The sequence below is a fragment of the Denticeps clupeoides genome, chromosome 3, assembly GCF_900700375.1.
Source record: "Denticeps clupeoides chromosome 3, fDenClu1.1, whole genome shotgun sequence".
NCBI classification, from domain to species: domain Eukaryota; kingdom Metazoa; phylum Chordata; class Actinopteri; order Clupeiformes; family Denticipitidae; genus Denticeps; species Denticeps clupeoides.
This window is the reverse complement of record NC_041709.1, coordinates 10,627,349-10,642,747: the sequence shown is the minus strand read 5'-3', so window position 1 is coordinate 10,642,747 and position 15,399 is coordinate 10,627,349.

Below are 15,399 nucleotides of genomic sequence, written 5' to 3'. Positions count from 1 at the left end.
AAGTAAAAATAAGGAAATTTGACTTTACTAATGAGTGCTTATGAAAATACTAATGTCACAATATCAATCACAGGCAATGGAGACAAAAATTACTGATGGACAGGTAGAGCAGGGTCAATCGGATGTATAGTGTCAGGTCAGAGTGCTGCGCTTTTATTGACAGGATAATGACAGAATATTTTCAGGTGAACAATTTCTTTGTTTTCTGAGTTGATGAGCAGATAAACATCACAGGCTCACCAATTTACAGTATGATCTGTGAATTTAACAAGTGTAATGTAAGTAATTTAGTTATTATGAGTATGGAAAAATTTCCTGCATTTGTTCTGCTTCAGGAGTCAGTCTGTTCTGAGACAGTGAGAGTAGAGGAAGGGGAAGATTCAGAACCAGGGAGAGAGCTGGAGACAGCAGAACAAAGATATGACATTGCCAGCACCAGAACATGGGGCACAGTCTTTAGTTTAGACCTCAGTGTCTACACAAAGCCATACCAAACACCTCCCCAGTGTATCGAAAAGCAAATGCTTTCAAATAAGACATTTGACATTTCTGTCAAATGACTTTGATACCATTTCTATGTTCCAGTCCATCAGTGAAAGGGGTCTCATGCTTTTACTGCAGCAAAGGTGTTTCAAACCAGTCCTCTTTAGGTCATAGGCATGTTCATTATTACTGGCTCTAGAAATTGGAAGAAAACCACTGAAAAATGTACGGCACACCAGACCACTTAAGCCCACCAACATTATGTGACTGTCACTGCATGTCAGCCAAATCCAATCAGCACCCAGTTATCTAGTGCATGGCATAAACAGCAGGAGGTGGCAAGACATTGCTTGAGGAAAATTGTTAGCTCTGTGTTGCATGGGGTAAGGCAAGGACAATCTGAAGAAAGTCTGAATCTGTATCAGCTCATAAAACTGAAGGAATGTTTTATGAGCTGTGAAAACAAACATTGCAGCACAGCACACGGCGACACAACTAAATGTGTCCTCTGCTTTTAACCATCACCCTTGGTGAGCAGTGTGATATTGAGCAGAAAAGCGTCTGTCTGTGCTATGTGGACCATGATCTTATGCCACACGAGGAATTTATTGGGTTGTAGAATTTATTAGAGACAACAGGCCAAGGCATTGCCAAAATTACTGATGTGTTGTTGACGCTTAATCTGCCAATATCTGCTTTACTTGGGCAAAGTTACAATAGTGCCTCCAACATGTCAGGAAAATACAGTGGTGCACAGGCAGTAGCGAGGGAGCAGCAGCCATTAGAATTCTATGTGCATTGTGGGGCACATTGTGTTAATTTAATCACACAGGCTGGCTGCTCAGTCTCCCCAATGATCTGGAACTGCATGTCTTGGGTCTATCAGTTAGGCGTCCTTTTCAACCAGTCAGGAAAATTAAGGAGAATGTTTGCATGTTAAATACCTCTGAAAATGAACACATCACCACACTTAAACCTCTATGTCCAACATTTAAGTTTTGTGGAGGTTCGGTTTGGTGAGCGTTTCAACCAAGACAGTCCATAGTCTCTGCAAAGCTTAGGGAAAGTCCTTTTGACTGGTTTGCTAAATGGTTCGGTAGATAAGTACCCTGAGTTGCACAGAGGTACCCTTGCAGTACAGTTGCCTATTTTTCACCAGAAATTCTCCTGTAGCAGCAGAGGTCCTAAGGGGAATACCTGTGGAGGTGTGTGGGTTGTTTGACCAAGTTGATGATTGTCAGAATTTTGTTTCTGGTTCCAGTGTCCTCATGTGAAGCTGAGAGGAGCTTCAGTGTATTGCAGAGACTAAAGACGTGGCTAAGGGCTACTATGGCCCAAGACAGACTTAACAGTCTGTTAGTCTGCAATGTGCACAAAGACAAGCTCAACAACCTTAACAAAAAGTGTTTACTTTTGTTAAGTGTCCATTCATTGATGTAAGTTTGCTTTAAATTGCAGTAATAGAGCAATTACTCTAAATTGATTATTTAATAATCGATTTTGTTACAAAACACTACTTATTTTATATATCTTGTTCACAATAACAGTATTTTTTTAATTTTATTGTATGTTGATACAATAAAATAGTTTTGAAGAAAATTGTCATTGAACCTATTACAATAAAGATAGAAGCAGAAGTTTTTCACTGTGGGGACATCTCTGTTCAATTTGACTGTATTGTTTGTGTCCACTTCAAAAATTGCTCATGAGAAATTTTATATTTATTTAATTAAATTTTATGCCCATGCAAACCAGTCCTGTTAACAGTGTCCTTATTTCTAACACAAAGACAACAAAGTTTAAAATGAGTAAAGCCAATCGGCATGATTGACAGATCTCACACACCCTACTTCCTGACTGACTGGACTGTTTAAACTCACTCCCACCAATATGGCACATGGACAAAGTGAAGAACCCTCCCTCCTTCCTCCCTTTCAATAAGTTCTCTTCCCACCTAATACCTCTTGTATATGGCAGTGTTTACAGGCATCACTACAACAGTCAGTTAAAATCATCTCAGAGTGTGTCTTTTCATCCAACAATCCCTATGCACCGCAAACAATATGACATTGCAAAAATATCCCTAGGTGTGTTCTGAGCCACTGTGTGTTTAATTACAGGGCATGCAGTGTGAATTACCTTCACAAGAATGTCAGAAAAACATGTGTAACAGCTTCCTTTTATTAATCATCTACTTCTGTTCTGATAGAACACAAAACACACACTTACACATGAGCTTATCTACCATCAGAAGTGTAAACGTGTGTTTTTGATAAGGCCTCACAGTGAATGCCTTGGCCCAGCAGCAGTCAGCAGTGCACGTGGCTTATTCGGATTACTGACATGGCAGGGAGATATATTCACAGTATGGCCGGATGGGTTTTGAGAAAAGGGCACACACGGCATTTTCCCTGGAGGCGCTGCGCTCAAATGTAATTTCTGTCACCCGACTTGTCTCTCAAGTCCGATTTACATTTTGTCATTTACCTTCCATTTACAATTTGTATCGCCTTATCTTCACCAACTAGCAATTCAGTGACATTTGCTTCAAAAAGAGTGCACATATTCTCCGACACACGTGATTTATCAGCAGTTGTACCAGGAAAGCTCAGATAATGGAGCACAATGAGCGTTTAACACTCATAGGTCCTGGTATCCTTCAATCAGGTCACTAAACTCCTGTTAGGTCATAAGACAATTCACCTTGCATCTTCCAAATAAATGTCACTAAAAGCTCCTCATGTGTCAGGAGGATGTGGGTAACCATGATTCTGTCCTTTTTAAGTAAAAAAATCAGAATGCGGTCCAATAAATAAAGTATACTAAAGCCATTGCTTTGTGTATCTTCACAGATCAGAGGCTAAACCTGTTTATTTTCATTTAACCACTCATCACATCACCTGCGGTCAAACCGAAGAGGGGTAAAGACACTCACTGTCATACACTAACACTCACTCAGTCACAGGCTCAACTGTGTGTGTTAACCCTAAATGATATGAGAAAATTCTGCCTTCAGACATGTCAAGTAGCAGCTTAAAATGTGATTTTCTCTTAAAGGGCACATTTTTCAGATTCAAATGTACAAACATAGTGGAATCAGTCTATGACAAATCTTGAAACCCATTTCCATTCCAGGACCTCAACATAGTGTTACAGTCAAGACCACCTAAGACCAAGACAATGCCGAGACTGGAGGGTACAAAGACCAAGACCGAGACCAACAACAAGACACACTAAGGTGAGACCAAGACCAAGGCTGAAATCAGACTAGGGCTAGAATTGACATCACGAGTTAAATCAAATTCATGTTATCTTTTCAATTATATTGCCCATATGTCTCTCGTTTAAAATCTCCCAGATTTGACATAGTCACGAGGCCTGATGGAAAATAATATTCTCAGCAATCTTTTTCGATAGCCATTCATCAGACCTCATGTCACGGCCGAGGGGGGAAAGGAAACAATGGAACACTGTATTGTAGTAGTCCCAGACATACACACACTCCTGTATTTTACATAAACACAGGCAGATTGAGACACAGGTACGGGGGAACCCTCGGGATGCACGTTGGAGATCTGCTCTGCCCCATTCATGGCACCACCTGGTGATATGGAGCTCCAACCATGCCGAAGGTATCTGGAGTCAGCTGGGCTTGGGAGTGTCATACAATGGAGTACTTGTACATAGACATGGTATTCTAATCAGCCAGACTTTTTTGAAAGATAACAGGCTCAGCTGATGGAAGAACTACACAAATTTCAATCGTGTTATTCAAAAAAGAACTTAGAATCATATTAGCCAAGTCTGAGCAGTCAGCATACAGGAGATAGTAGTTCTCAAAGAGACCTAATTATATTTGCCACAATGATTCATATGACAAGTTAAAACCTTTTGCCCTGTGTATTAATGGGTGTAACAATGACTTCTTATGAAAATAATTTGTCTGAATTCCTACAAAACTATCAGTGACCCAAGAGTTATTGGGAGCTGTTTTATAGAATCTTTAGAAATATTACGTAGCTGTACTAAACTTAAGCCCACAGACCAGGGTACAGAATAACTTACAATAACATGGACAATAACATGTGCGCACACTAATTACGTTCTTGTAATGAGTTCTCTTTTTCACAGTGCTTTCTCTCCAGATGCCTGGTGAATGTAGATGTTGTCCCAGCTGTCTTCATCAAGGTGGCTCGACAACCCCAACAGGGTTGCTCTCTCTCTCAAATATGTAGAGAGAAATGTGATATTTTAATATGATTAAAAATATGATTGTTGATTTGCTGTAAATACAAGCTTGACGTTTATGTACTTGTGTGATCAGCCCACAATAGGATGAAAAAAATATATGTGTTTCATTTCCATCTACCAACATACATCCAGGAAGTCCAGGACTCTCATTATCATGAAACACACATTGGTTGTGGTCTCTGTAAACATAATTTCATAAAGACAGCAAATTGTTGGTATTTACAGCATTTCAAACATGCTCCTTTGTACTTGTTTGATGAATGGTGATCAAAACCAACCAGCAGCGATAATAAATGCAATCGTGTGGTCCATAGGAGATTGAGATGACTGAAAAGGTATTGTATCTGCTTCTGGAAATGCTAATATGGACACTGACTGATAAAGCACCTGATGCAGACTGAACTTGCTACAGCAGGAGGCAGGGTTAATCATGGTTCTGGAGGGTTGTAAAACCCTCTCACAAATTTTTACTAATTAGCCAACAGCTTCCATAAATGCAGGTGCCGGTTCTCTGAAGACTGCTATTTTGATCCTATTTTAGTGATCTGACACACACACACAAAAAGTGTAAAGTACAAAAAACTTTATGGCTGTGTGCCAGGTCTGGTGCAGATATTTTTTGAAACGTGTGTGCAAAATCATTTGTTGTTTTGAGAACAAAGGTGCGTGTCTAAAAAAAATTGGAAGACACTGGAGAGTGAGGTGGAAAATACAGCTAGTTGAGCACTTTGTTTTTCTCTTCGACACATCCTCTTATTTTTCTTCTCGGCTATTCACGCACATTGCCCTCATTACTAAGTGACTTGGCCTGTAGGTTTGTCTAAGTGTACAAACGCCCCCCTTACTCTGAACGTGTGTGTGGGCTTGGTCTGGTTCATAACCTTTTCTCAGACTTGTGCTCTGAACGTGAGCAGCTTCAGATGGCCTCCATCTCAACTGAATCTGTCCCTTCATACAGTACAGGCCAAACGTTTAGATACACCTTCTCATCCAATGTGTTTTCTTTATTTTCATGACCATTTACATTGGTAGATTCTCACTGAGGACTTGTTTGAACACATGAACACATGTAGAGTTATGTACTTAACAAAAAAAGGTGAAATAACTGAAAACATGTTTAATATTCTATTTTTTTCTAAATAGCCACCCTTTGCTCTGATTACTTCTTTGCACACTCTTGGCATTCTCTCGATGAGCTTCAAGTTAGCCCCTTTGCCTTCACTCTGCAGTCCAGCTCACCCCAAACCGTCTGGTGACTGTGGATGCCAGGTCTCCACTTTTTGTTAAGTACATAACTCCACATGTGTTCATTCATAGTTTTACATTTACATTTACATTTACAGCATTTATCAGACGCCCTTATCCAGAGCGCCTTACAATCAGTAGTTACAGGGACAGTCCCCCTGGAGCAACTCAGGGTTAAGTGTCTTGCTCAGGGACACAATCGTAGTAAGTGGGATTCGAACCCGGGTCTTCTGGTTCATAGGCGAGTGTGTTACCCACTAGGCTACTACCACCTAGTGGGTAGTAGCCTAGTTTTGATGCCTTCAGTGAGAATCTACCAATGTAAATGGTCATGAAAATAAAGAAAACACATTGAATGAGAAGGTGTGTCCAAACATTTGGCCTGTAATGTATATATGAGAGACAGTGTGTGTGTATATATGTGTGGGGGGGACATCTTTTTAGCCGAGCATCCCTAAACCGTTAAAACACACTTACTATGACACTCATTTCACCTAGGCTGTCCTAGGTAGTCCACCGTGGCAATTGTTGCGCATCCACTGTAGTCCCAGCCACCCGAGTCTAATCTGTCTCTCTCTTTGTTGCTCTAGATCCTGGTTCCTGGCATTGAGCTGGCATTGATAAGATATACCAGCATGAAATGTACCATATGGTCATCACAGCCACCAACACCATAACTGTTATGTTACGGCATAATAGCTGAAGCTTCAGGGATCTTCAAATGGACCAGTATCATCATAATAGACATGCTCTCTAGACCATGACACTGAACTAAAACATACTCTGCACTGTCCAGTTCCTCCAAACATGAACAGATCCTTGTCAATGCACATTTTTGTCCTTTTTTCCCCCCAACCTTGTTATTATACCTGTTGGACTGTTTCTCTTGGATAAATCATTACCAACCCTGCATTGACACCTAGTGCACACTCACTCTACCCTGGAAGGGGGGCTATCTCTGACTCACTCCTTCACAAGGGTTCTCAATTTTTTTTCTGATGGCTTTCATTAATCAACATGAAACTATAACTTTGTATGATATGACCTGACATTTAGATTTGAATCCTGGGAATGGCATTATCTCATAATAATTCAAATATCATTCTAGAGTACAGACAGCCGCCTTCCAGTACCACTACGCAGAGGTCGGTGTAATGCTTCCTGTCGCGACTACTCACTCCCTTCCTGCCACAGAGAGAGGTCAGAGCTCCAACCCCGCACCTGAGAACAGCCGCGACCATTCCAGTTGACTGGAACTACTCCTTTCACACTGCGTTATTAAAACCATTCTCACTTCATCTTTCTAAAATGCTTCAATCAGGCTTCAATCAGCCATTACTGGTTCATAGCAATTACAGTTCATTATTTCATACAGCCATTGTCTGAAAGCCAATCTGAAGACACAGGAATCTTCTACATGCTCATACTAGTACCAATATATAAATGGTGTTTTCTGAGTAAACACAAAAGCAGTTGAAAATAATGGTTTACAATAGCATAATAGACACGATGACATCATGCAGAAGTATTTATAATTGAATTATTCCAAAAGCGGTTCTGTAAAGATGTGGGTACTATTTTCAAAGACTGTAAAGACGTGGGTACTATTTTCAACATGGCTTTACTGTAGTACTTTGTGCTAAACTTGGGAGTTTATTGAACCTAAAACATTCTCACACTGGGTGCCCCAGTTTGAATGGAAATCTGCACTCATACATGTGGAGTACAAATGTGGGGCAGTGGTGGCCTAGCGGTTAAGGAAGCGGCCCCGTAATCAGAAGGTTGCCGGTTCGAATCCCGATCCGCCAAGGTGCCACTGAGGTGCCACTGAACAAAGCACCGTCCCCACACACTGCTCCCCGGGCGCCTGTCATGGCTGCCCACTGTTCACTCAGGGTGATGGGTTAAATGCAGAGGACAAATTTCACTGTGTGCACTGTGTGCTGTGCTACTGTGTATCACATGTGACAATCACTTCACTTTCAAAGGGAACACTGCAAAGCAGTCATAACAGATTCATAAAATCGGATTCTGGTGGAGGAGACGGTGGTCATATGATGCTCTGTCTGAACATGTTCTCATGAATGTTAATGCATGCTAACATGAACGTGCACTGATTTTCTGTCACCTCAATCACTTGTCTCCAAGGACAACATAACAAAAATGTTGGATAGTGAATATGTCAGTGTGGGGGGGCACATGTCCAGCTGACAGGAGTGGAAGGCTAGGGATAATCTGCAGAGAGAGTGCAATACAAAGCTGTGGAGAAGCAGACAGAGACGGACAGCAGAGAAGTGAAGAACACTACAGCCAATAATCGGGTCCCATTGTCATGGATACCGGCCATCTATCGTCTAAAAAGCTTCTCAAAGATGCAGTGTGTTTGCAAAGGAAAAAGTCTTATCTGCTGTGATTACACTCACAGAGAACTGACAGGCAGGTTAAAGTAGCAGCTTCTGACACACTGAAGGTTCATTTTGTGTATTTGTGTGTGTGTGTGCGTGTGTGGTCATGTGTTTGTCAAATGTGTGTGCCAGCATAGATTATGTTGTCCTGTTACTGTCTTTCAGTGTGATGACATTCAGTCTAATGTCAGATGTCACTTCTGAATACAAATGGAGCCATCCTGCCCCAGATACTGAGAACGTTGGACCTTCTCAGCATGGAAAAGCTGTAATCCAGCTTGATCACACACTTCTGTTTTAGCCACTCAGAAGTAAAAAAGACCCTACATGTTTTTCTCCAGGACTGTGTTACGCCTCTCAGATGCAGTAGTGGACGTGAATCCATAATTTTACACAATCCAGACCCACAATGCATTAAGGTTGTTTAAACGGTTGTCTGAAACTGTATTTAAATGATGCCTCTGCTTAGTTTTACTAAATAACTCATTTGTGAAGCTTTAAAATATTATTTTAAATGGATTTGTGCAGATTCTCAGTCATCCGTTCTTCAGTTTAAAGCAGTATTAAAAATGTCTGTGTTTTTTCTTAACTCACGGGATAACACTGGAGTCCATCTGTCCAATTGTCAGTGTTGTCCTCCAACGTTTAGACAACCTCTCAGACGTGGGCCCATCAGCAGGTAGTTAATTGTTGGGGCTGTGTGTTCTCAAGGCCCTTAACATCTTGAGGTGATTGGCCCAATTTTCCACAGAGACATGCACAGTGTTCTGACTCATAAAGGAAGGCAGCCAATGAAACTTTTACGGCCATCTCTATTGATGTGGAAGTGATCCAATCAGAATGACTCTCAAAATTAAGGCGTGGTGACAAGATGGGAATACCCAGGTCCATGGCATTTTGTGCTTGTGTCTTTCGTGAAGGTCCCCTGCCTGGTATCATCCCCCAAACAAGAGGTGTCAAAAGCCAGAAAATGGCTTGAGGTGTCATGACGAGAATGATGAGGCAGAGACATCAAAGGACAAATCCTGATTGGTCTCGATGAACTTTTTGGGAGTCAAATGTATAAAATAAATTTCTCTTGTTGGCCGCAACTCTTCACTTCCTGCTCCATCGGGAGCTGGGGTTTTGTTCAGTTGCTTTCACTCTCTGTTTCTCGATGGCCAAGCTGCCTCTCTGCGTCTTGGTTCCTGGCTTTTTTCTCCTTTCTTTGATTTGTTTTTTTCTGTAAGATTGGTATCATTTTACATACAGTATTTACATGTGACTGCAATAGTAATCTACTGGTTTTAATAAATTTGAAACTGTTCATTCTAGTAACCTCTATTGCCATGCCTCTTTATATCCAGGTAACATCAGATGAATGTTTAATATAATGTGGTCATCTTCTTTTTATTTATCCAACCTAAATGCCGTATTGATGCAAAATGCAGGGTTGGCAACAGTGTGAAGCAGGACACTGCGACAGAATGATGAGGTGGGGGCTGGGGAAGGGTGACACTGGTGGGACAATTGTGAAGGTTTGGTGCAGAGGGCACAATGTCAGCATCTTATTCACTGCTGTGTGGCAGAGGGCCCGGCCAAGTCTGACTGCAGAAGAGACTTAAAGAACACTGATGCAATAATAAAGGGAGACAAAACACTAACTTTTTTTAATTGGTGGATGTTAAGAATCATGCCAGCAGCACTGCAGCCATCCAATCTAACTCGTCCGGAGCCAGCACCCAGGATAACTACTGCAGATACTGGATTTGATATTACAACGAGAAACCACCTTCCTGTTGCCGTTCATTTCCATGGTTACGTAGATAGCTAATTGGTCTAATCTGATAACACTATGAGCAGGGCGATGTTGATGAATGAGAAAGTGTTCACACGGTGCATCTGTCCTCGCAACAGCAACAGTCTTAAATTCTCATTAAGTCAAATGAAGGGATATTAGTGAAGATATTGGCTTTCATTTCTTAATATGCAGTTATATTTTCCGAAGACAGACATCCAATCACTGTATATATATGCAATAACATGGACACGCACTCCAACAAATTCAAATCAAATGTGTGTTTCTGTGTGTGTGTGTTTCTGTCTGCCTGCCTGTCTGTTGCCCAAGTGATGGTTTGTTTGTTAGTCTGTCAGTCTTAATACAAGGCCAATATAAATCCCAGAGAATATAATAGTATAATTAAAACCTCCACATGCTAAAATGAACTGCATTCACATTGTCTCTCTGTGTGTATGTGTGGGTTTGTGTGTGTAGATCTATGACTATCAAATCACAAACCTGTTTCATAAATGCTAAAACTGGAACAAATTAAAACTCAGTGATCATCATTAGGAATTAAGAGAATGCTTATTTATGATTTTCACAAATAGCTGTTACTACAATTGCATCATGCTGCATTATGAGATGGCTTTTAGCTTCACCAAGACCATCAACAGTAGGGATGGAAAGGATTTGCTTGAATGAAATGTTTTGTTTTGTTTGCATTTATAGGTGTTTACTGCATACATTTATGAGTTTTGACTCTTTGTTTTTTTTTCATTAATAGAGAGAATAAAAGAATAAAAGAACCAAAAATGCCATTTTAGATGGGTGGCACATAAACAACGTATTAGGCTGGAACAATATTTGAAAGGCTTTCCCAAGGGACATATACTGAGGGACACTGTCACTCTCAGGACTTATGCCAGTTAATCCAACTTCTCTTCCAATCAGACGTCGAGTGTCACCATGGCCAACATCCTCCATTTATTTCCTGTCATGTCCTCTTTCCTCCTGTTTCATCATCCCTTCATCCTGTCATTGCCAGTGTTCTGTTGGCCTGCTGGCTGGTCTGATTGGTGACGGCAGCTTCACTGTATGTCGTGATCCTCTCTGAGCCAGCTTCACCCACAGAACACACCATTCGGTCATTGTGCACAGCATGAATAATTAATAGGAAAACCAAGACAATGGAGCATGTGAGCTTATAAAGAACCCATTTTCTATTTCAGCATAACACCACATAACTCAATAATTAGGAAACCTCCCTTGATGGAGTCTCAGGTAATGCAAATAACAGAAGGACTTATGAATGCACACTGCGGTATAAGAGGGTGAGTGGACAAAGGGAACCATTTATGCATTGAAGTGATTTTTTTTCAGAATAACCCCTTCCAGACTGGATCATATCAGCACTGCTGGAAATAATAGTTTCTCATGATGAAGATCAGAGCATTATGTAACAATGAATATTTACATTTACAACATTTATCAGATGCCCTTAGCCAGAGCGACTTACAATCAGTAGTTACAGGGACAGTCCCCATGGAGACACTTAGAGTTAAGTGTCTTGCTCAGGGACACAATGGTAGTAAGTGGGATTTGAACCTGGGTCTTCTGGTTCATAGGTGAGTGTTTTACCCACTGTGCTACTACCACCCATATACCTTGTCATGAATAGTGATGAATGGATGGAGGAATAGATGGATGGACTCCTCAGTAGTGAACTGCATGTACCTGGTTTTCCCATTTGAATTCATCTTGTACATAGCCAGAAAACAGAAACCACCTCCTAAAAGCATTTTAAAGTTTAGTGTGTTTTTTCATCTTTAGTTCTCTGTGGCATGAAAAATCAATTTGCCTTTTTTTTTTTTTACATGAGTCACACAGTCAGCCTAGACCACACTCAATCATGAATACATCAGAATCAAAAGCTGGAGGGCTAGAAAAAAGGAATGTGAAAATTGTTGTATTAAAAAAATAAAACTGTCTTATGTTGCTGAATTTTACATACTTTGTGCACAAACTCACAATTTTAGGCACCCAAAACAGGGTGCACAGTGTAAATGCATGCAAGATCAAATTCAAGTGTTCTTTATGTGTACATTGTAGATTCATTCTTTTCTGTTTTTTTTCTATACTGGTTTTAACAAGAAGTAGTACAGAAAAAAAGACACACTCCTGTTCCTCTGTGAAAAACACAGTAATAACTATGTAACTCATGCATTATAAATGTGTAACTACTTCAATTACCAGGTCACTCCCACTCCATGAACTTTTGACCCTAACCCTTTCTTCTCTTTTTTCAGTCATAATTATATAATTTTATGTTCATTTTATTATTATAATTTGACCTAATCTGGCCTTGTTTTCATGTATGTAAGGCTGCATCATGTGCCATTTTTCTGTCTCTATAAGTGACAGTCGCGTGGGTGTTTTATGTTAATTTGCCTATATGTGTCAGATACTGTCCTTCATACTCAGTACATGTACTATCTTTCAACATTTTATTTTGTGTATGGGCTTTACATGCTACACCACTTCCTGAGATGCTCATAAGATGTGAGATGCTACTTGCATCTGAAATGCCTGATACCTGTTTTTTTATTTATATATTTTTTAAGTTAAAGCTGCCTTGCTTGCTGTGTGCTATTGTCTGTGGTTGGTATATCATGGTATATTTAAAATACATTGCTTGCACATTCTCATATTTCATAAGAAAATGTATGCTTTCATACTAAGATCCTTGACATGCTAAAAATCTTGCATACGGTGCTAACATACGGTGATAATATCATATCAGTCTGGAATTTCAGATGCATTTTTGGCTAGTTTTGGTTTTGTATTGAACCTCATGAATTATTCATATTTGATTAACATTTATAAATAGACAATATTTGTGAAGAAATTGCGCCTGCTGCATCTCCCTCTCACTTGCGACCATGACACCCACATAACAACACGGCCACAAACATCTCTGTTACAGTACAGTTATGTAGAGCGTAAGCATCTTTCTGAAAAAAATTAGGTACTTCATGGACCAGATGAGAAACACAAGATGCCAGCCAAGAAACAAGATGGGATTACAAAAAAAACTCCTTATCCAATCAGATCCAATCAAGCGTTGCTGGAATAAGAAATATGGAATGGTAGAAGGCAATAATCCAATTATGCTTTCTGACACTGAAGATGCAAGATGGAAAGGTTTTCCAGGTACAGCGTAATAGCAGCAATGCAATTCACCGTCTGATGTGCGTCCCTGTTTCTGCAGTGTTTTGTCAGCCCCTGTCTGCTGGGGAAAAAATCTCTTATGCTATCAGCTTATACCGAGTGTAGATCAAGGATGTGTGCGCACAGTCTCACATTTATTTTCTGCGGTCTATATTGGGTCACAGCGCTCTTCCTTCTAAATGACTTTAAACAGGGTGAGCATGAATCATCACCCCCCACCCTGTCTGCCCCAGAGACAACGGCGGTAGTTTAGCACCAGGCGCTCTGTCAAGGAGCGATATATATATTGCTGTGGCCCCTTCCACCTCCTCCTCGACACAGAGCGAGAACCCCCACTCCTACACCATCTCAAGGCTCCTTGATGAGCCTGGTTCACAAGTGGTTCCAGCCAGGGATGCGTTGTGCTGCCTGCTAGAGCGTGGCTCCCCCCACCACCCCCCCAACATCTATTAATCATCGCACAGCGGGACCCTCCCTCAGCACCAGCAGTCTGCACACACAGTGAGAGAGAGGAGCGTTAGGATTCCCTCTGTTCTCCGACACCTTGAATGCACCGGCGGTCTTCCCTTACCCAAAACCGCACATGCACCCATACCCACACGCAAATGTGTGCCCAAGGAAGCCCGAAAGAAAGCTGCATGCACATTACCACCATTTGCACAACCTAGAAAAGAACAGACAACCGTAGAAGGTGAGGCCGGAGCCCAGAATTTAGCATGACTCATATTTAAACTCCACAGAAATCAAGCTGCTTTATGTGGTGCGTAATACAGGGCACTGCCAGCGCCGCTCTTTCAAAGGTAATGTTGCCAGGTCTGCAGAGCCAGCGTTGAAGCAGCAGCAGACACAGCATCACATGAAACCAGTTGTTTGCTATGAAAAGGGGATAATTGCAATTGTGTGCATTATACACTGGCGTGTCTGCATCATGTATACAGAATATATACAGATTATACTTCATATATGATGCACAAACTGGCCACTAGAATCATCTTCTGTTTATTTTAACACATGACCAGAGGAACAAAGGAAGAAGAACAATGGAACAAGGAATTAGAACAAAGAATTATTGGTGTAGTGGTCTAGAGTATTACACCATGTCATTTCAGGGGTATATTTTCAGGAGGAAAGTTCAGGATTCAGGAAAGTCAGGGTCTTGTCTAAGGACAGAATCCTGAGTACGTAGGATTATCGCTCAGTGTTGCCACATTGTCCAGTATTGTGTGTGATATTTTTGGAAGAATTCTTGTTTCTGAAGCATCCAGTTATTTTTTGCGGATATTTAGTAGCTGCGGCCATTAAATACTTTTGGTTGTGTGTGTGCATGTGTATACAACCGCAAACAAGCCCCACATGCAACGTCTGTTATAACGCTTTGAAAATATGACTCTGTCTTTGGTTGCCAACTGACCTTTTGTCAATTTGGTTGCCAAGTGGACATGTTGACACAGCCTGTGCAGCAAAATGTCCCCAGGTCCCCTCCTCTCATCATCTTCATCTGTTCAGAATTTACATTAATGTGTGTAAAGTAATTTTAATGTGGAATAAACTAAATGAAAGTAGCAGCAATAATAAGTTTTCTGGTGACAGACCTTTTTCATCTTCGGGAAAGGAACCTTTGAAAGTTGTCATGGAAACTTTAATAACAGGAGCAGGCCCTGAATACCAGACAAGACTGTCCGCTCTGTAAATGAGGTAATTAAGGGCTCTTCTGTATCCAGCTATATCTACCACTCACTTGACCCATGACTTTAAAAGTTGCACAAAATGCAGATACGGATTCCTCACCCATGTCAATGATTTGCTGAAAAAAACATTTTGAACCTTAGCTGCTTTAAACAGCGGCTTGGCAGTTCTTCTCCACGGATTTCTCTTCCTGCAGAGTGATCTCTACTGCTGCCCAAATCGAGTGCATCACATTTTACCAATTAGACCTTTTCCCATAGGGGTGTTATGGACTGAATGGCTCTGTGTGCCTCACATGTCTCCAGTGGGAGTCTTGGCCACTTCAGCTCTGCGTCGTTC